Source organism: Coregonus clupeaformis, chromosome 30, assembly GCF_020615455.1.
Source record: "Coregonus clupeaformis isolate EN_2021a chromosome 30, ASM2061545v1, whole genome shotgun sequence".
NCBI lineage: Eukaryota > Metazoa > Chordata > Actinopteri > Salmoniformes > Salmonidae > Coregonus > Coregonus clupeaformis.
In genome coordinates, this window is record NC_059221.1 from 30,467,348 (window position 1) to 30,490,876 (window position 23,529).

A 23,529-nucleotide genomic window follows, 5' to 3' on the forward strand; every position below is an offset into this window, starting at 1 on the left:
ATTCATACTGATTTTATTAGCACAGATTTGATAGAACACTGATCTCTATAGAACGTCATAGAGATTCACATTTGTAGCGCTAGGGGCGTTAAAGGTAATGATATACTATATGTTTTGTTAGGTGTTTGGATGAGCTTTAGCCCAGACAGATTACCGTATTTGCTTTCATTTCCATCAGTGAAAAAAGGTATTTAGTGGGATGAGGTGTTGACCGGGAGATCATGACCTTTGACCCACAGACCTACATTAAATAGATATAACAGTAAAGAATGAGTGGCACATTTATTCCAGGCCATAAACTGAGGGCAGGCCCCATAGGTGTTTGTGGATCTCTGCCCTCTAATGATAAACCCAAAATCCTCCTGCTATGCTGATAATTGGACTGACTGATAGTAGATTCTTCTGGATCTGATAGTCAGTAAGGCAGATTCAGATTGAGCAGCAGTGTGTTCAGAGCACTGTCCAAGGTCCTGACCTCTGGTGCTGCTCAATAGACAGCTGGGATCTCTCTCTGTTCTCTATGCGCTGCTTTGAGCCTGGTGTTATGGCTCTGGGTCAATGGCTTGGCTCAAACTACTTCTATTTTTTGGGCTCAAAGTATTTCTGGAAATGTTTAATTCATTTGAGGCGGGGGGTAAAGGAAAGGAAGAGAGAGAGAGAGAGAGTAAGTCATGGAAGAGGGGAGACGCTGTGCTACAGTACAGATGGAGAGGAGAGGACGGGATAGGAGAGGGGAGGGGAGGAGAAGAGAGGAGATCTCCTCCTTGGAGAGCAAGTCATCTATTAATCAGAAAGCCATTTGTGATGCTGCATTAAACCCTCCGATGTCTAAAACGTGATAAATTATGATTAGCAGCGAGAAATCGATGATGATCGCCTCACTATTAATGGTCCCACTGCAGCAGGAGCATCCGTTGACGTAGATGTCTGGCAAGCTAAGCCTCACTGGCAGGATACTAGGGCTAATTTAGGACATGAATTTAATCACCAGGGATGGAAAAAAGTTTAAGTTAAAGCAGCCTTTTTATAATTGTTTATTTGGCATGATGCTCCTGTCGGTGCCATTTTGTCTGTCAGACATGACATTACAGTAACTGACATTAACAAGCAGCTAGTCCAATCATACATTATTGCATCATACAGGGGATATAACTATTAATTTATTTTTAATATGAGTGGTTGAGAGACCTACATATTACAGTACATGTAATTATACTACATGGATACTGTATGAGACCCAGCCCATGAGAGCAACATTATACTTGTCTGTCACCTCTCACCCTTAGCCCTGACACCCCCCAAAAGGTCAAGGAGGCAATGAGCTCCATGGCATTGACTGCCAACTCACTGGCAGCCATGTGTTTTCTCCTCCCTTACCACTCACATCTCCTGGGGATTAAAAGCATATGTCACTGGCAATTAACTGTATGTTCAGCTCCTGGTGGCATTCTCACATGAATAAGTCATCATGTGTGTGTGAACACAGCTTAGCGTTTGTTTGTGTGTGACTGTTGCGTTTGTGTGTGACCTGTGTGTGTGTGTGTGTGTGCGCGCGCGCGCGCGCGATCAGGTGTGGTAGCACAACACCCAGAAGGTGGTCTTTAATTATGCATGGGGTGACAAAATTCCAGCTGATCTCGGTTTAGATTTTCGCTGCAGAGACCGTTCTCACAGCCTGATGAAAGGGCTGTTTGAATTGAAAACATTTGTATGCATGAATTTATGTACTGTATTTTGTAATTGCTATTTTTGTCCCTCTGTTTTAGTTTTTGTATTTGCACCAGTTTGTTACTAACCTATGGCCATGGCTTCTATACTACTAGTACTTCTACTGTTTTGAGTGTAAATACAAGATCTGTCAAGAATCAAGTGACTTATTAGGGGTTCAAAGCGAAGCTCAAGCATAGATTAGTAACTTTTGTTCTTATTTGGCACACAGAAACCAGAGGCCATGAGTAACTTGGTCCCATAAAATTGCACCGATTAGCCTATAGGTGGCATTATTATAAGTGTTCTCACTTAACCTCTAAAAGTCTAAGCTAACATATGGAATTGTTTTAAGATGGTCATACCATGGATCATTTAGTTATTTGATTTCAAATTTTAGGACCCCTTTAGGTATAAAAAATATATATATACAGTGGGGAGAACAAGTATTTGATACACTGCCGATTTTGCAGGTTTTCCTACTTACAAAGCATGTAGAGGTCTGTAATTTTTATCATATGTACACTTCAACTGTGAGAGACTAAAATAAAAATCCAGAAAATCACATTGTATGATTTTTAAGTAATTAATTTGCATTTTATTGCATGACATAAGTATTTGATACATCAGAAAAGCAGAACTTAATATTTGGTACAGAAACCTTTGTTTGCAATTATAGAGATCATATGTTTCCTGTAGGTCTTGACCAGGTTTGCACACACTGCAGCAGGGATTTTGGCCCACTCCTCCATACAGACCTTCTCCAGATCCTTCAGGTTTCGGGGCTGTCGCTGGGCAATACGGACTTTCAGCTCCCTCCAAAGATTTTCTATTGGGTTCAGGTCTGGAGACTGGCTAGGCCACTCCAGGACCTTGAGATGCTTCTTACGGAGCCACTCCAGACCCAGCCACGGCCAATCTTCAATGCTCTTACTGAGGGAAGGAGGTTGTTGGCCAAGATCTCGCGATACATGGCCCCATCCATCCTCCCCTCAATATGGTGCAGTCGTCCTGTCCCCTTTGCAGAAAAGCATCCCCAAAGAATGATGTTTCCACCTCCATGCTTCACGGTTGGGATGGTGTTCTTGGGGTTGTACTCATCCATCTTCTTCCTCCAAACACGGCGAGTGGAGTTTAGACCAAAAAGCTCTATTTTTGTCTCATCAGACCACATGACCTTCTCCCATTCCTCCTCTGGATCATCCAGATGGTCATTGGCAAACTTCAGACGGGCCTGGACATGCGCTGGCTTGAGCAGGGGGACCTTGTGTGCGCTGCAGGATTTTAATCCATGACGGCGTAGTGTGTTACTAATGGTTTTCTTTGAGACTGTGGTCCCAGCTCTCTTCAGGTCATTGACCAGGTCCTGCCGTGTAGTTCTGGGCTGATCCCTCACCTTCCTTATGATCATTGATGCCCCACGAGGTGAGATCTTGCATGGAGCCCCAGACCGAGGGTGATTGACCGTCATCTTGAACTTCTTCCATTTTCTAATAATTGCGCCAACAGTTGTTGCCTTCTCACCAAGCTGCTTGCCTATTGTCCTGTAGCCCATCCCAGCCATGTGCAGGTCTGATGTCCTTACACAGCTCTCTGGTCTTGGCCATTGTGGAGAGGTTGGAGTCTGTTTGATTGAGTGTGTGGACAGGTGTCTTTTATACAGGTAACGAGTTCAAACAGGTGCAGTTAATACAGGTAATGAGTGGAGAACAGGAGGGCTTCTTAAAGAAAAACTAAATTGTCTGTGAGAGCCGTAATTCTTACTGGTTGGTAGGTGATCAAATACTTATGTCATGCAATAAAATGCAAATTAATTACTTAAAAATCATACAATGTGATTTTCTGGATTTTTGTTTTAGATTCCGTCTCTCACAGTTGAAGTGTACCTATGATAAAAATGACAGACCTCTACATGCTTTGTAAGTAGGAAAACCTGCAAAATCGGCAGTGTATCAAATACTTGTTCTCCCCACTGTATATACAAAATTATTTGATAAAATATTGAATTTGGTCTGTCCTCGGTTGCAACACTCACTACCGAGTTCCAAACTGCCTCTGGAAGCAACGTCAGCACAAGAACTGTTAGTTGGGAGAGCAGCCACACAGAAGCCTAAGATCACCATGCGCAATGCCAAACGTCGGCTGGAGTGTTGTAAAGTTGGCCACCATTGGACACTAGAGCAGTGGAAATGCGTTCTCTGCAGTGATTAATCATGCTTCACCATCTGGCAGTCCAACGGACAAATCTGAGTTTGGCGGATGCCAGGAGAACGCAACCTGCCCGAATGCACAGTGCCAATTGTAAAGTTTGATGGAGGAGGAATAATGGTCTGAGGCAGTTTTTCATGGTTCGGGCTAGGCCCCTTAGTTCCAGTGAAGGGAAATCTTAACGCTACAGCATTCAATGACATTCTAGACAATTCTGTGCTTCCAACTTTATGGCAACAGTCTGGGGAAGGCGCTTTCCTGTTTCAGCATGACAATTCCCCCGTGCACAAAGCGAGGTCCATACAGAAATGGTTTGCCGAGATCGGTGTGGAAGAATTTGATTGGCCTGCACAGAGCCCTGACCTCAACCCCATCGAACACCTTTGGGATGAATTGGAACGCCGACTGCGAGCCAGGCCTGATTGCCCAACATCGGTGCCCGACCTCACTAATGCTCGTGGCTGAATGGAAGCAAGTCCCCGCTGAAATATTCCAAGATCTAGTGGAAAGCCTTCCCAGAAGAGTGGAGGCTGTTATACCAGCAAAGGGAGGACCAACTCCATATTAATGCCTATGATTTTGGAATGAGATGTTCTACAAGCAGGTGTCCACATACTTTTGGTAATGTAGTGTATGATGACCAAAGTATGAAAAATCACAGTTGATTGATGAAGTTTGATCATAAAGTTACTGGTCCCAACCCCATGTCAAACACTTGGATTCAGGAGGCAGGATTATTAAGGGGATAGGGTGACATCACCCTAACTCTCATTTTAATACACAAATGGTAACATGATATTCTCTTACCTAATTTAAATAAGTACCGCCAGACCAAAAATCTATGTCCGTGGACATTGAAATCAAGGCCGGTCTAGACTGCACCAAATCTGAACCAAACATAGACGTCTATGATTGGTTCAGATTTGGTCCGGACCTGTCCGTGGATGTGGAAATCAAGGCCGGGCTGGACTGCACCAAAACAAGACGTCCAAAAGGTGTCGGTGTCGGTCCGTGCTTACTGAGGTGTAGCCTACAGTGTTACCTGAAATATAATTTTATGAATGCCCATCTATGTGGTAAGCCTACCGTTTGTAAAACACCAAAAAAAGACGTCAGTTCGTGCTTACTAGGGTGTAGCCTATAATGTCAGCAATGGAATTTTATGAATGCCCATCCATGTGGTAGGCCCACGGTTTGTAAAACAGGCCGTTGCATTGGCTTTATTAGTCCTGATTCCTGTGACTAATCAATTTAGCTATTTATGCTCTGAATATCAGCCACCCAACTTCATCAGGAGTTATCGTGAGCCTATTTGCAATTTGTTTACACAGCAGGAAATGCAGAAGTATTTTCTTTTTCGCTATGATCAGCTTGTCAAACCATTTTTATTTTATTTTTATTTCACCTTTATTTAACCAGGTAAGCCAGTTGAGAACAAGTTCTCATTTACAACTGCGACCTGGCCAAGATAAAGCAAAGCAGTGCGATAAAAACAACAACAACACAGAGTTACATATGGGGTAAAACAAAACATAAAGTCAAAAATACAACAGAAAATATATATACAGTGTGTGCAAATGTAGCAAGTTATGGAGGTAAGGCAATAAATAGGCTATAGTGCAAAATCATTACAATTAGTATTAACACTGGAATGATAGATGTGCAAGAGATGATGTGCAAATAGAGATACTGGGGTGCAAATGAGCAAAATAAATAACAATATGGGGATGAGGTAGTTGGGTGGGCTAATTTCAGATGGGCTGTGTACAGGTGCGGTGATCGGTAAGTGCTCTGACAACTGATGCTTAAAGTTAGTGAGGGAGAGAAGAGTCTCCAGCTTCAGAGATTTTTGCAATTCGTTCCAGTCATTGACAGATACAAACTTGAAACCACTGATCATGACAATGGGGGGAAACTCCTGGACAGCAGTTGTGATTGTCCATTCCATATTGTCCATTTTACTTTGACCTGTCCTGTTTTTAAGATATGTTGTTTGTTACCATGACAACTCATTTTTTATTTGATTGAGCGTCATTTAGGTTAGGCTATTTGATCGGAGAAACCTGCATGATGTAAAAAGTGTCAGTCTCATTACATTGTCATACATTTTATCTCCAGCCTGTAGGCTACAGAAAAGGCCACATACTCTTTCTACCACATCCTATATCTGCTACATGATTTATGTTCGATTATTTATTTGACGGAACGTTGGTGGAGCGCCGCAGCGATGCGTCTCTCCAAAAGCACCCTGGAGAGGCGCGCTGGGAATGGACAATAAAAATATTTTGCGCCCCTGCCTTTGACAAAGTGGGCACTGCTTATCAGAGGGCGGCATCAGCACTCACCTAAAAAGCCCATATGCCACTTTTTGAGAAAAATGGGCATTGTTTTTGGGCAGAATTATGTGAGGTTTTATGTGTTGTTGGAGGTGCATCTTGGTCAGTTTAGCTCAGAAAATGCACTTGTCAAGACCAAAGTAGGCACATTTGCTATTTAATGCAACTGTTTTTGTGACAAAACTATCGGCAGAGTTGAAAATGCGATGGAACCATATTGAACTTTAGATTTTTATTCAGTACATGAAAACCTCAACTGAAAAGTACATTTTGTGTGCACTACGTCATCACACACTGATTTTTATCCGCAAGAAGTCAATTTGGTGGAAACACACCACTGGTGGGAAAATGTGCATATTTTCTTTATGCAGATTCTAGAGTATTCACATGAAAATCTGTCAACAATTGGATGGAAAACTAGCTAGTGATGCAATTTCAATGTTGTTTGAGTTGCTTTGTGTATCACCAAATTTGCTTGAGATGATTTTACTGCAACACTGCTCACTGCATCCAAGTTTCTTGACATAGGCGTTTCAAAGAGCTATCAGTCAAGGCGAGCTCATGAATATAAGCTCCCTGCCCACTCAGCCTGTCTTTTCAAACTTCCTGGCAGTTAGCCATGAGAGGAAAAGTACTTTAAAGAAAATATGTTATGGGTGATATTTGAGTCACTCAAAAGGCTATTTTACATGGGAATCAGAATGACTGTTCGGGACCTTTAAAAATCTTATTCTCATGAACCATAAATCAGATTGACTCAAGATTTGGTATATAGTCTCAATGAATTTAAGAATGATTAGTTGCTGGACTCAAAGTCGTCCAGCTACATCACTAGATGGCACCATATCACACCAGGGCTATAAGTATGTAAACATTATATATGTCCTTAGAAACTGTGTGCATATGAAGTCACTGCAACTTTAGATGGCTGCACCAGATCAGTTGGTGGCACCAGTGGCATAATAGGATACTAGAGCAATAATTATTGATCAAGGGGACTTTGTCTCATGCAAATGATTGTTAGATTTAAATTATGCAGATGACCTATATGAAATATTGTGAAAATATTTCACAAATTAACACCATAGTTGGTATATACACTCAATACGTTAAGTAATGACATTAAGCATGATTACAATACCTGCTGCATTCAAAGATAACACACTTACAGCACTAGACTGAACTTCACTTGCGTTATCTTTGTGGTATTGAGAGATAAACATGGTAATGCTTTCACTGATTGTACATAAAGGAAGATAGTTCCTACATGATAGAGTGCTTGCTTTGTTATCCAACTGATCTTGTGTCCTTTCTGTCATCCTGTGAACCCCGTTCATTGCTGCTCACAGCTATATTTACCAAGTATATTTGAAATGTCTAACTACCCCTAGCAGTGGTGTGCATGTCCCAACTTTAGATGGTTTGCTTGCTGATGAGCAGGGCTCAGTGCCTGTGTCTGAGCATGAGGGGGATGGGTGTAGGGCCAAGCATCCGTCTGAAAGCAATCACAAGCCTTACCTCATGGGAGAGAGAGAAGAGAGAGTCAGAGAGAGGGAAAGAGAGAGGGAAAGAGAGAAGGAGAGAGAGAGAAGGGGTGGCAGGCAATAAAGCGCCCCATCAATCTGGAAAATTAGTGTCCTTTTCTAGAAGAGCATACTCTGGGAAACGCTGCATGCTCCACATTCATCATAGAGGGTTCTGTTGCACTCATCTGGCCTGTCCATCTCCTCTTCCCTTCTCTTCGTTATCCGGGGATGGAGTTAGTCAAATGATAGACATTTACTGTAGGTCCTTCTGTCAATTAGTCCCACTTTACTTATTCACTTATTAAAGTGCTGATTCACATTACACTTTGTGAATATTTATATTTCTATATCAGGCTGAAAGGTAGATCTTTTGCAGAACCAATCAAATGTGGTTTTGAGGAAAACAATAATACAATGAGCTGGTTTGGGATTTGAAAATCTTTGAAAGGGAAAACATGTTTATATTTGTTGTGTGATAATGTGATGTTGGCAAAGCGAAGTGAGCCAAGAGTTGTATTTGTTGTGATAAAGTAGTGCCTTTGTTACACTAACACAATCACATCGTTATGAAGTAGCTGGGATTGGATATAACAATTGACATTGAATTTATTAAATGAATGTGCCATGCTTCACCCTGTCAATCCGCACAATAGACGCTCAATGATAGTAGAATGGATATGTGGAACCAAGTTTCGGATTAGTGTCACTCAAGGACAAAGGGTTTATGTTCGCCATAGAGTTGAATTGAATGGGAGCTGTCATTGTCATGTCAGCAGGCACCTCAAAACTAATTTAATACAATTAATTTTTTTCTCATTATACAGGAGATGGAATAGTACTAATACTATGGACAGTTTGTACTGATTGACAAGGCCTAAGCCTCAAGGGACTGCAGTATAATGATGTGCTAGCTTGGGTAAGAGGTGTTCAGTGTGTATGATGGAATTCTGTAATGTTGAAGAGCTGATGTGACAGTTTACTCTGTGACCTTTTCTTAGACCTGTTTTGGGATGACTGGTCATGGTGAGCAATCACATGGTGTTCTTTGTCTAAAATAGATGGTACAGTGATAGTGCTTGCTCTTTGGGAGGGGGGGAGACAGAGAGAAGCTCTACACATATGCTGTTGTACTAAAGTGTCCGGGTTTGAAAAGGAAGAACACTCTACACTATAAAATGTCCTTGACTATGCTGGAACTAGTTTGAATGCTTCTAAAATGTAAAATGTCCCATATGAGGGCTCTTGAAAAGATCTTACATTTCCTTTCGTAGAACCACAAGCAGATATTCGTGGCCATCCTGAGTTGTTACTGATTATTGTGCCGTAAAATTAAATCATTTTTGACATCTCACTTTGTCTACCGTGCAGAAGTCAATGTAATTTCCCCCTTACATATCAGCAGTCATGGCAGTTTCCTCGTTATACAGTGGGGGAAAAAAGTATTTAGTCAGCCACCAATTGTGCAAGTTCTCCCACTTAAAAAGATGAGAGAGGCCTGTAATTTTCATCGTAGGTACACGTCATCTATGACAGACAAATTGAGAAAAAAAAATCCAGAAAATCACATTGTAGGATTTTTAATGAATTTATTTGCAAATTATGGTGGAAAATAAGTATTTGGTCAATAACAAAAGTTTCTCAATACTTTGTTATATACCCTTTGTTGGCAATGACACAGGTCAAACGTTTTCTGTAAGTCTTCACAAGGTTTTCACACACTGTTGCTGGTATTTTGGCCCATTCCTCCATGCAGATCTCCTCTAGAGCAGTGATGTTTTGGGGCTGTCGCTGGGCAACACGGACTTTCAACTCCCTCCAAAGATTTTCTATGGGGTTGAGATCTGGACACTGGCTAGGCCACTCCAGGACCTTGAAATGCTTCTTACGAAGCCACTCCTTCGTTGCCTGGGCGGTGTGTTTGGGATTATTGTCATGCTGAAAGACCCAGCCATGTTTCATCTTCAATGCCCTTGCTGATGGAAGGAGGTTTTCACTCAAAATCTCACGATACATAGCCCCATTCATTCTTTCCTTTACACGGATCAGTCGTCCTGCTCCCTTTGCAGAAAAACAGCCCCAAAGCATGATGTTTCCACCCCCATGCTTCACAGTAGGTATGGTGTTCTTTGGATGCAACTCAGCATTCTTTGTCCTCCAAACACGACGAGTTGAGTTTTTACCAAAAAATTATATTTTGGTTTCATCTGACCATATGACATTCTCCCAATCCTCTTCTGGATCATCCAAATGCACTCTAGCAAACTTCAGACGGGCCTGGACATGTACTGGCTTAAGCAGGGGGACACGTCTGCACTGCAGGATTTGAGTCCCTGGCGGCTTGGTGGTTTGAAACCACCAAGACTCTTGCCGAGCGGCCAACTCTAGGAAGAGTCTTAGTGGTTCCAAACCTCTTCCATTTAAGAATGATGGATGCCACTGTGTTCTTGTGGACCTTCAATGCTGCAGACATTTTTTGGTACCCTTCCCCAAATCTGTGCCTCAACACAATCCTGTCTCGGAGCTCTGCAGACAACTCCATCGACCTCATGGCTTGGTTTTTGCGCTGACATGCACTTTCAACTGTGGGACCTTATATAGACAGGTGTGTGCCTTTCCAAATCATGTCCAATCAATTGAATTTATCACAGGTGGACTCCAATCAAGTTGCAGAAACATCTCAAGGATGATCAATGGAAACATGATGCACCTAAGCTCAATTTCGAGTACTTATGTAAAACTGAGCAATCGGGGAAGAAGGGCCTTGGTCAGGGGGAGAAGGGCCTTGGTCAGGGAGGTGACCAAGAACCCGATGGTCACTGACAGAGCTCCAGAGTTCCTCTGTGGAGAAGGGAGAACCTTCCAGAAAGACAACCATCTCTGCAGCACTCCACCAATCAGGCCTTTATGGTAGAGTGGCCAGACGGAAGCCACTCCTCAGTAAAAGGCACATGTCAACCCACTTGGAGTTTGCCAAAAGGCACCTAAAGGACTCTCAGACCATGAGAAACAAGATTATCTGATCTGATGAAACCAAGACTGTCCTGAAAGCCAAGCGTCACGTCTGGAGGAAACCTGGCATCATTCAGTGGCAGGGACAGAATCAAGGAAAAGATAAACAGAGAAAAGTACAGAGAGATCCTTGATGAAAACCTGCTCCAGAGCTCTCAGGACCTCATACTGGGGCAAAGGTTCTCCTTCCAACAGGACAACGACCCTAAGCACACAGCCAAGACAACGCAGGAGTGGCTTCGGGACAAGTCTCTCAATCTCTTGGAGTGGCGCAGCCAGAGCCCGGACTTGAACGCGATCAACCATCTCTGGAGAGACCTGAAAATAGCTGTGAAGCGACGCTCCCCATCCAACCTGACAGAGCTTGAGAGGATCTGCAGAGAAGAATGGGAGAAACTCCCCAGATACAGGTGTGCCAAGCTTGTAGCGTCAAACCCAAGAAGACTTGAGGCTGTAATCGCTGCCAAAGGTGCTTCAACAAAGTACTCAGTAAAGGGTCTGAATACGTATGTAAATGTGATATTTCAGTTCTTTTTATAAATGTGCAAACATTTCTAAAAACCTGTTTTTCCTTTGTCATTATGGGGTATTGTGTGTAGATTGATGAGGGGAAAAAACAATTGAATCCATTTTAGAATAATGCTGTAGCGTAACAGAATGTGGAAAAAGTCAAGGGGTCTGAATACTTTCCGAATGCACTGTAAGCGCAGCAATTCGCACAATGCAGTAGGCTACGCATGAATGTTTGTTGTCAAAGTGACAGATGAAAATATCCGTTAGAAATTTAGAAAGAGGGAAAATCTAAAGATGCAACAACTAGCATAATAATACTTATTTATTGTACATCCCTTTCGGGAAAATGTGTCTGGGTTGCTAATATGACTAGGATGGAGCCTTTGGCTACTGGACAATGAAAGAAAGTTGAAAACCAATAGAACATCAGAGAAATAGGCTACTGGCTTCAATGGCATATGGAAGGCTTTATAAAATAATTGCCTCCATGGATATGGTTGGATTTTGCCTAGGCTACTTTGAAGCAAGGTAAATCCTGCCTCATAATATGTAGTCAAACGTTCACGTTTCAAACAATTAAGTGTATGTTTTCAAAATGCATACTGCCTCCAGCTCATTGCGAAGATGTGTGTGACACGGTAATGAAGCCTGCCTGCCATTGTGTTATGATGAGTTTCTCGGGTATCAAGCAATTCATGATGCAAGAAGATATTTAACACTTAGCTGGAGAGTTCATATAAATATTTAATTGGTACCATGGTTCGTTATAACAAAAAGACAGTGCTTTGCCTCTTGCCATTCCGAACTCTCTAGACAAAGAAAACCCACGTTTCTTCAACCACATCTGGTAACCATCAGTGGGCACTCCCTTCTCTGATGTTATTCCCTTGTACCCCAAGTCCGTATATCATATCCATCAATCATTCTAAGATAAACATCAGTAATCTCCCTTGACAGAATGGAATCCATGGCCCCCCAGACTGTGAGGCGCCAAGTCACTTTCTACTAAATTCAACCTGGTTCCCACCACACTATGAAAACATCATAACACATTGCTATGCATTTTAATGGCATTCACGCTTCAATTACCAGTTGAGAGAAGAAAAAAAATGGTAGCTGTTTTTAATCATGGCCATTCCCCCAAAAATTAACATGCGATTGCATTTAGAATTGTTGCTCAATGTTTAGGCTGATAAAAGCGCTGTCTGACCTATTTTCCGCCCCAAAGGCTCTGTATCTGTATGCTGTGCTGTAAGGGGTGGTGTGAGGTGTGACCCAGGTGCGGTGCAGGTTAGACAGTAGGCAGTAGGCAGAGATAGTGAAACAAGGAACTTTACTGGTGGTCCAAAAGCCAGGATACAAAACAACGGACTTTACACGAAAAAGAAAGGCGGCGCAAATAAGACTCCAAAAAACAGGCAGACAGCCAAAAATACAAAATACTAACTATGACTGAAATAATAAATAAACAGGGATAACACTTCTCACGTACCTGTTCATACGTCCCGCGATCAGACACTGATTAGTACTGCTTGGCATAGTAAAACTAGCAGAGAAAACTGAGCAAGGGAACACAGGGAAGTGAGTGCATAAATACACAGGTGAATCAGATAGACACAGGTGACACCAATAGGAAGATGATTAGTCCCAACTGTGAGTGAGGAGGTGCCTAAGGTTGTCGGAGGATGACACCTAGTGGGTTGCTCCGGAACTGCGACCCCCTTCTGTAACACTGTTCACCTGTGGTAAATAAGATATTTAATGAATATACATACACGCCAATTTAATTCCACCAAATTATGCAAATGAACCCATAGACCGATAAGCATGCCCGGTCAAATCTTTACATCGACTGGTATTTCCATCAATGAATAGGCTAAAAATAATTACTTCGCAATGGGATTTTTTTATTCTCCTGACAATTGGGTGCATAATCCGTTGGGGGTGTCTACCCACACAGCCAGCGACATCAATAAACGAGGGATATTGGCAAATGAGCCACATTTACAGTGCCTTCAGAAAGTATTCATACACTTATTCCACATTTTGTTGTGTTACAGCCTGAATAAAACATTTATAAAACATTTGTGTTTGAAACTCACTGCTCGATTGAGGGACCTTACAGATAATTGTATGTGTGGGGTACAGAGATGAGGTAGTCATTCATAAATCCTGTTAAACACTATTATTGCACACAGAGTGAGTCCATGCAACTTATTATGTGACTTGTTAAGCAGATTTTTACTCCTAAACTTACATGGGCTTTCCATAACAAAGGGGCTGAATACTTATTGACTCAAGACAGCTTTTCATTTTTAATTAATTTGTAAAAGAAATTGAAAAACATCATTACACTTTGACGTTATGGGGTATTGTGTGTAGGCCAGTGACAAAACAAATCTATTTAATCAATTTTAAATTCAGGCTGTAACACAACAAACTGTGGAAAAAGTGAATACGAGTGTAACCCTCTCACCAGGCTCGAATTTGACTCTCACAATATTACCTTATTTAGAATATATAATATAATATATAATAATAAAGAATATCTGAACAGCATGGGATATTAGGTGAGAAGGACATCTCCAATAATAATCCCTATTGTAAACTTGCTAGGGTGAATGACAAATAGGGTATTAACTTCAGATAGAATGATTATAGACTTAGTTATTATTATAAGGATATGCTTTCCCATGCATTAAATGAAACTGAAACAGTAAATGACTCCACCAATACAACAGACATAAGGTTCAAGATCTATATTAATAAAATGTTCAATGCATCACATCAAAAGAAATAAAAATAATAAACCCCAATGATTTTTCCACAACCCATGTCCAAATTATTTGCAAGCTTGCTTAAACCCTGGGCGCGCGTTGGAGCTCATAAAAAAATGATGACATACATAAAGTCCCGAAGTCCACCCCACATTTGTAGTTACTCACTACTTGTAGATAATGCCTCAGCAAAATATAGTAGTTCCGTGCAGGTGTCCTCACAAGATCCACAGCGAACACAGCTATCAATGCAGCCAGTACTCGGTAGCAGCAACAGACATCCGTTGGAAACCCGAACTTGTTGATCGTCACAAGCAATTCTCTCCAAGTCTTGCACGATGCTAGGCTAACCTCTAGGATGTCGAATGTCTCCACAATGCGACGGCAGCTTCAGTCTCCACTAGGTCTTTCTTAACGAAATAATAAACACTCTCTTATAGAAATAAAATCAGGATTTCCCTTAAAAAAAAACTCTGTAGGTATGGTTTTGTTCTCTCTTTATTGTTTCCTTTGGTCGTTTTTCCTTCACCAACCCCACTAACGTCTCTCCTCTCCCTTCTTTCAACCTTTCCCTCTCTTTTCTTTCCCAGCAACCAGTCCACTCTCCCATTGGCCACAACTTAACAAGTTACCTCATTGGTCAAAACTTTAACGAGATACGTGGGAAATTTAAACTTAAAAGTAAACCAACCTATTCACTTGTACATTTTTTTTTAAACATTGCTTCAAAAGAAATGCATTAATGACATTACAAATCAGGAGCTATTCGATCACCTTTTTAAATCTAATACCAATGAATTATAACAAATATACTCTATACTTGGTTTTAGCAAGGTATTACACGAGAAAAAGTGAATATGTCCTTAAAAACAGCCTATAACAAATTACAAAAACACTATTCCTTGTGTTTCGAATTTCAGTGTAGCATATGCAAAACTTTATAGCCTATTATTTTATTGGTTTTTGCTTTCCTAAAACACTAATGGTCCACCTCACGGTTCAGCTGTCGAAGATTTGAGCACTAAATGCATCAGGGCATTGCATGCATAGGCCTATAGGCTTAGACGTCCATTGTATAATATTCATATTTTAAAGGTGCTACACATAGGATTTCTGATTATTTTTTGCATTGTAATTTCAGAAAATGTCAATAATATATCTGGTGCTAATAGTGGAATGATAGTGTTTCACAGTATTACTTAATTTCTTTCCAATAACAAAAGAGATATATGTTACAGCTGTTTGAAGCTAAAGTTACTTTTTTTTTTTACTAACTCTAAAAATGATATTTTTTGTTATTGAAAATATATTTCACAGCAATTTAGATGGTACAATGATTCCCTACACTATTCAGTGTTTCTTTTATCGCATAAACTGAAATTGAGCGAAGTGTAGAATTTTTGCAACCAGAAAATGAGCGATTTCCACTAGATAACAAAGCCACAAAATCAGAATGTGTAGCACCTTTAAAAATGTAATATTAAAGGAAGAGAAGCTTAGGCCTAGCCCCAGAGAGAGAGAGAGCGATATGCTAGTGGGATGCTGTGACACCAACATGCATTTATTTATCCTTGTCAGATGGGCTACTGCGTCTGCTATATAGATTTAGGCGTACAGATGGAGGCTAATTTGTTAATTTTCGATCCAAATATGTTTTATAAAGATAAGCATTATATTGTTTCATTATAGGAGTAACTCTGGTAGGCCTAAAACATTCTTCCTCACCTCAAGTTCAACTGTAGGAATCAGTTGGCACGCCGGTGCGTACTGTCTTCATATCATAGGCCTACAGTATAATAGGCTAATAGCCACACCATACCAAACCTTCACCAAGGTTTTTAAACTTTATTAAGGTAATACCAAAAGTAAGTCAAGACATTGTTTATAGGGAAAATACAAGCAGGATATTATATCACAGCAAACACAACATTACAGTTGGAACTTCATTTGGCCAAAGAAAATAGCTCAACAGAATGAAACAAACAGAAATTGGTTTAAAGTAAACCTTCACAAAAGTTTTGAACAGGCTATATTGCAGCTATTACCAAGAAAGTGCCTACCATACCCAACAAATGACAGCAATAGCCTAATTATATTTATTTTACAACAGGCCTACTTATAACCTTACTAAATACAGAACACACAATTCAAAAGACAGATTCAACTTCATTTAGCCAATGAAAATATCTTAACAGAATGAAACAAAGTTTTGCATAGGCTATTTAAAGAACTGGTTTAGATTAATAAATAGGCCTACAATAATAACAATGATATACAATAATAATGATCAAATAATTAATAAAACATTTCTTATTTATAATCAAGTTCCAAAATTGCATCCTACCTGAATAGCGTGTTGCAGAGTAGCCTGCATTTGGCCATTTGTGTGGTATTAAAAAGGATTAATGCTAATGTCTTCTATCACGTAAATTACATAGAATGCATGAAATGTGTTTATAAAAAGGCACAAAAAAATCTATACCTTGCTAGAAAATGTCCCCCATGTGTGAAAATCCTACAAATGCGTCTGCTCAACTGTACGCATACAGCACCCCCAACTTAAAACATCTTCCCGCGGCTACTACCCTAAAACCATGAGACACCAGTTCTGTCATCTATGCTGGGCTACTACAATCTCTCAACCCAGGCTCTGAAACCAGAAAAGTGCTGCCAGTTACCAGTCCTTTCACTGCATCATGTTCTATATAGAAAGGCTTCTGGTGGCCTCCCAATGCTTGTTGTGTCTCTAAAGGCTATTCTCTTCCTTTCAGCCCAGCTGCTTATTTCATCCCTGCCTGCTCCATTTTCACATTGATCAAAATCTCTGAGCTTTATTTACTCTCAAGTCTGCTGTGAGCTCACACCGCTGGTGTTTCACTAGCTGTGTACCATTTCTACTAACAGACTGTTAAAATCAGGTGTTGAAACATTCTGGTCCCCCTGCTTTGGGATACAGTGATGTGTCTGTGCACTTTGCCTTTGTCATGCAGCTTTTGTTTGATTGTCACTAAGTAGTAGCAAGTAATCTGTTCTATAGTATTATTATTTTTTTATGTATGCACTCTAACTGTAAGTCACTCTGGATAAGAGCGTCTGCTAAATGACTAAAATGTAAATGTATACAGACAGGAAATGAAATTGGTCAATTACAGACACTGTAGGTGGTGCAATGTAATTTGGGATTATATATCATGTTACAAATACTGAAATATACAGTACATGCTTAGATTGATTAGATTGCAGCTTGTTATATATGTGTATTCTTTCGGTGTGTAATCTTCTCAGAGCGTCTTCAGGGTCCTGTCACAACAAGAGGCTTTGACTGAACACACAGACAGGCAGGACAGCCACCACACCACCCTGTTGATGCTGCCCATCTGTCTGACCAGCTTCTACTGAGGGACTGTTCTGTCAGAGAGGTCCCCGCCCCCTCCCTCCCTGCCTGGATACACATATGAGACTATAATCCATTTACACAAGGGGGAAGCAAAATGCCATATTAATTTCATCTGGTTTATGCTGCCCGGACCAATTGGACTGTGATGGGACAGATGCTGTGTGGCCGTCCCTGATCTGTGTTCCTCTGGGATTTACAGAGGGCTAGTCAGGCTGCTGCTACTGCTGCTGCTGCTGCTGGGAAATCCACTTAATATGAGATCCTTGACAGACTGAGCTAGCTTATTACACTGTACAGAGCTCCTTCAGGATGGAAAGCCTTTAGTTAGCAATAGCATAGAGGTGCTTATTGGTTGGACTTGAGGGCTAATTATCCTATTTCAGTCTTCTAAGTAAATGGTGTGCTAATGGTCATATTCACCTTGCTAATTTTTTACATTTTAGTCATTTAGCAGACGCTCTTATCCAGAGCAACTTACAGTTAGTGAGTGCATGCATTTTCATACTGGCCCCCCGTAGTAAACAAACCCACAACCCTGGCGTTGCAAGCGCCATGCTCTACCAACTGAGCTACAGGGGACTACGAGACAAAGGGATAGAATAGGGATGATGAACCAGCTTGATTGGGATTTGTGTGAGTTGTGCAGTGCGTGGTGGGCCATCTGATTACAGAACTGAAGGTCATTGCTTTCTTCCAACTTGGAGGAAGTCTAATCCCGGGGGAAGGGTCAGAATTGGACGAGATAAGACAGGACTGGCATCACAATTAAATGGTCAAATTTAAATCAGGCCAGCAAAGAATGACCCTAAATAATTTGGCAAAATGGGTTAGGGATGCAGAGGGACAGGGCATGGTGCCAGAGTTAGACAACAGCAGATTAAGTTGAACCCTGATTAACTCTCAAACCTAACGTATTATTACAGAGGAAACATTTAGGCTTGGCCTTTGCTTCCTCTGTGTCCTGTTCTATGTCCTGCTTACTACTTTTTCATCCTCCTTTTTCTTCTGCTTCCAGAGGGAAATGAACCGTTTCTTCTCTCTAAGCTCCAGCCCCAGGGACTCTTAAACTCCAAAGCTCTGACGGCATTTTAAATGAATGCTGGAGGAGGATTCGCCTTGCCAGCTACTAACCAATAGCATGGAATAACTCCCCTGGGCCCACAGGCCAGACAGGCATCACCGTAAGGCTAGTGTGTTTCAGAGCTGAAGACACTTGCAGTGTTGCTTAACATGCCTCTCACACCACAGCAGCATATGACTCCATGGGTTAATGCTTGTGGCTTTTTCATTCAACAATGTGAGTCTCGTTTCGCCTTGAGACCATTACTGTGTCATTTAGCCACAAGGTGGTGTTCCTTGTTCAAAACTCTGTTTCTCTTTCAACACTCTTTGTCAATGTTGCCTTATCTGCTCTGCTGTTGGTCCACACTATGACAGTTCAAATATATCTGTTAGTACTGTAAGCTTTGATCTCTGTCCCTGCATGGCATTCATATCATTGTAATGTGAAGCCTCTGTACTCGGCCTGGCCTCAAGATTGGATCTTTGTTGTCAGGCAATTTTCAGAAGCTGGTATGAGACATTACAGAATTAAAACAAGCAGAAGAATAATGAAAAAGAAGCCAGCACCAGTATACTTGAGGATTTTGTAATTAAATGGCCATGGGGGAACTTGCATCCTTTTCCCCTAATTATACTTCAGTGCCTGCAGTGCTAAATGAGGGAGAGGGGAGAGCTGCATGCGCATGGGGATTGCTTTAATGGGCAAAGCGTTGATGAGCGTCCTATAAACGCCAAATGTTACTCGCTCTGAATATTTCAACAGGGCTTAGCATTTTAAAACGTCTATCAAGCTGTAACAACGAGAGCCGTTGGCCGTGGATAGAGACGTGCATGCCACCACACAGTCCCACAGTTCCTATGCAAGCAACTCAAAGCCAGGGTTGAATGACTGTAGTGCTTGTTATAACCCATACCCATGAGTAGGTTGCCCTGGCTGGCTATCTGTTAACCAAGCCTTCTGTCATTCTCTAACTGGCTCTCGCTAGGAACTCTCTAGCTATCCATGATGCCCAATCAAAATGGGCCCTGAAGCCTTTTAGCACTCACTTTATACAAACCATTAACTGCCATTGTCTTCATGGAACATCTGTACCATATAGTTAATGTTCTGATCTACCAGCCTTACAGGGGAAATCATTATATTTATAGAAGTTGCCATTATGCTATGTTGTATGAATGGGCAATGGAGTGCTATGCTGGGTAAAGCAGGCATGCAGCAGTAGGCTGTCATACAATGGTGCTCTCACTACAGTCACCTTGTCAGAGCCAGACTGCATCAACTTTGTCACCCTTTTTATTTTCGATTAGTCACTTCAATCTGTACATAGCTCTCTCTCAGTGGTGGTTAAGATGTTGGTGAAACACAACACAATGCCTGTTTAGGACACAATGCTTCCTGAGGGTGGAAACGGGGATGTCGTTATATAACTCTGTGTCGTTATGTGCCATTTCCATCACCATCAGCAGCCAGCGACCCTCCCCACGGCAACTTCTGTGACACACAAACAAAAAGAGGATAAAAAAAACACTTTACAATCCAAGGCTAGCCTATTTTTCTCTTGTATCAAATAATGCAGACTCTGTGGAAGATAAATAGTCAAATCTTGCTTGTTTACAGCTCCCATCTCAGATGCGTACTTCTCTAACCATAATCATATCTAGCTAGAGGTGGGGCTCTTGAATAAACAACACAATGCTAATGGCTGTCCTCTTATTAGCCCTGTGATCCTCAGCCTTATCTGGGTCTCTGCTGTTTAGTCAGCCCACCCCAGGGCATACAGCTGGGACTGGCTCTAACAAAAGGAGGCAGTTGTGACATAACGTTTTTACAGAAACAGGCGACTGGGAGCTACTTGCCTGACAATGGGACTGTGTACTCTTATGTAAAGTGTCAATCCTGTATGAACAGGGGCTTCATTCATTTTGGAAGGATTATGAAGTGAAATGTGAATGTGTTAATATATTAATGTGTGAATGTGTTCATCCTTATGATTTGCTATCTTTGAGACCCAAGGCTTGGCCAGGAATCCCCTTACAGTAAATATCTGATTCTCTCTACATAAACAACAATTAGACCACACAATCACAATCCATTAGACCACGTGACAAAATTCAAAAGAATTTGGGTGATTTATACAAACTTGAAGCCAAGGTCTGAGAGTGAGAGGGAGCGGATGAGAGAGAGTGAGAGAAGGAAAGAGAATCGGATGTGATTATTTTGGGAGTGTTTTCTAAAGCCGATGCCCAGCAGGCAGCTGTATATTCACCTCTGAACAAGGAGCTGTCCCTGGATCGATACCTCTGTCCTCCTCCTCACCACAGGCTGAAAGGGAAGTGCACTGCCACTGAGCAAATTCATTAAAGGCCTGGTTAGTGGCACGGCACTGTGGGGTTTGGCTGGGCAAATATACTGCTTTGAAAGGATTTGTGTAGATTGAGCTGTGTACTGCATGAACTTGAATAAAACTTGAAAACCAGAGCAAGATTAAATCTTCATAATTCTCAGAATGATTAATAAGATAAAAATGCCATGGTCCTTTTAGTCTGTCACAAGGTGTAAGGACCCAATAAGAACCCCAAGGAGAGCAGTCTCCACACAGTCAAGGCCAGTCCAATGGCCAATTAGCAGTCTGCTAACCCTGAAGAGCTGGTTCTGTTGTTCAGTGCCTACCTCTTATTAGCGTCCCGCTAATAGGCCTAGATAGTGTGCCTATTTTACAGAGCTAAACTAAGCAGGCTGCTCTGCTGCTGGAAGAATAAACCCACTCGGACTCTCTTTTGTACTCCTCAGATCAGACGTTTCATCAAAGAAGTCCTACGCTAAGTTTGTTCCCACTCTCTTTCATCTTATTTGCACCCAATGAACTCAGTGTGATGCATATTAAAGCTCTTTAAGGCCACACAGAGAGGCAGTCGCCAATAAATGTGCTTGCAAACTAAGCCTTTACAGGATATATGTTGTGTGCTGCAAAGCTTGAATTGTGTAGTGATCAGGCTCAGAATGGGTTTGAAAAGACAGTGTTTGTGTGTGTGTATGCGTCAATTCATGTGTCAATGCGTGCGTGCATGTGTGCGGCCTTCTCTTAAAATAATCTCCATGCTCTGTCGGTCTGTGATTAGTAACAGTCACAGTGTTCTCAGCCTGCTGTAGGACTAAAGTCACTTGAAATTCAGTGGTCAGAGTTGGAATCTTTCGGACAATGGAAATAATTTGAAATCTTGTGTGCCTCTGCCTCATAATAATTAGACTCCAAAATTGCAGTGTTGGAATCCATATCAATTCCTATGGACTACATTTCTACCAGATTATAATTTTTAATCAAAGAGTAAATAATACTAATGAATATGCTGATCAGTGACAGGTGATAAGTTTCCTACATTCTCATCTGTGCAACGTGATTCTGTCAGAGATGGTGGTGGGCAGACTATCAAAGGCTCCTCTGATTGAAATGTCACTTTTACCTAGTTAAATAATTATCGAGGACAGAGAGTCAATATCGAACTTCAAAAAGTGATAAGCTATATGCAGGACTGTGAATAAAAAGAGATCTGTCTCTTTGATTTCATATGCCTCTGTAGGTGATGTGGGAGCACACTGCACAGGTGTAATATCATGTCTGAACGCTTTTCTATAGTACTTCATATCAATTTGTTATGCCCTTGGCTTATACCACACACTATTAGTTCACAAACCTGCTGAATTTCAGTCTCCAAACAACCATAAATGAACCATTACACAGTGCATCGGACTCCATGTTATCAAACTCTATCATGTTCAAACTCTTATCATGGCACCATAGAAGATAGACATAAGCAGAAGTGTGCTGTTCTCTCAGGGTGGAATGGTAAAAACAGTGGCTGACATTGGGGGTTCACTAATGAAAGTAAATGTCAGCCAGGTGTGGGTTGAAGGCTGCTGATTAGGCTTGGTGCTGTCTCTGTGCTCTGCTCATCATTGGAAACCGCACCAATGAATAGGGTTATACCGATTGAACAGTGATACTCCCCCCTACCCCTAATTTTCCTCCTCACAAACAAGCAGATCACGTATAGTACACTAACAAAGATACACGTTTACGTATGCACACAAACACACAGGTACACACACACACACACACACACACACACAGAGACGAACAGCTTGCTGCTGAAATAGACCCAGCAGTCCTGTCACTTAGGGAAAGTGTTACATCTCTTTTACCGTTGCAGGCAGGCCACAGCTCCCATGACACTTACGCTAAGCCTGTGCTTCCCCACTGTGTGTGTGAACTGGTGACGGGCATTTAAAGCAGCCTGAGCCCAGGGGATCTTCCCTCTACTTGATAATTACCTCTGCGCCTGTGGTCCAGGTTCCATATACAGCCAGCCTGACCCTGGGATGGAGATGCAACACTTCTCACCATCTCTCCATAGAGCCTAGAGTGCTTTGATGTGTGTGTGTGAACATGCATTCACACCGTGCGTGTCCGTGTGTGTGTGTTTGTGTGCCTGTGCGTCCGTGTGGCTGAGGCAGATGAATTACAGCAGCCTATATTGCTGTAAAGCCTTCTGTATTTGTCTCGCTGTTGTTCTGCTTCAGCAAAGAGAGACTGAGCAAGAGCTCTCATACAGCAGAGGGTATGAGGTTAGATAAAGGAAACAAACCCCAAACTAATGTTGTGGTAATTAAATGTGAGCGGTACATGCTCAACTCCCAGGCAGGATTTCCAACTGTGCTGTCAGAGGGAGATGCTGAATGACTATGCAGTGAGGCTGTGTTCATTGATACAATTCCCACTGGGCACACACTGGTTGAATCAACGTTTTCACATAATTTCAGTTAAATTACGCTGAACTGACATGGAATAGACATTGAATTGATGTCTGGGCCCAGTGGGTTATTACTCCTCCAGGCAGCAGCTTGCTTGGTAAGCATTAATCTCACATAAATATGGTATTTTTATACTTTTTTATGTAATGTTTACAGATCTTGAAGAAGGAGCAGATTACTCTGA

At 41.6% G+C, this 23,529-nt stretch overlaps 1 protein-coding gene across 4 annotated transcripts in view; it reads left to right on the forward strand.

The window, feature by feature from the left end:
* LOC121545604 (disks large-associated protein 4-like) overlaps positions 1-23,529 on the forward strand; it is a 170,701-nt gene that overhangs the window by 114,746 nt on the left and 32,426 nt on the right. The window lies entirely within an intron of this gene.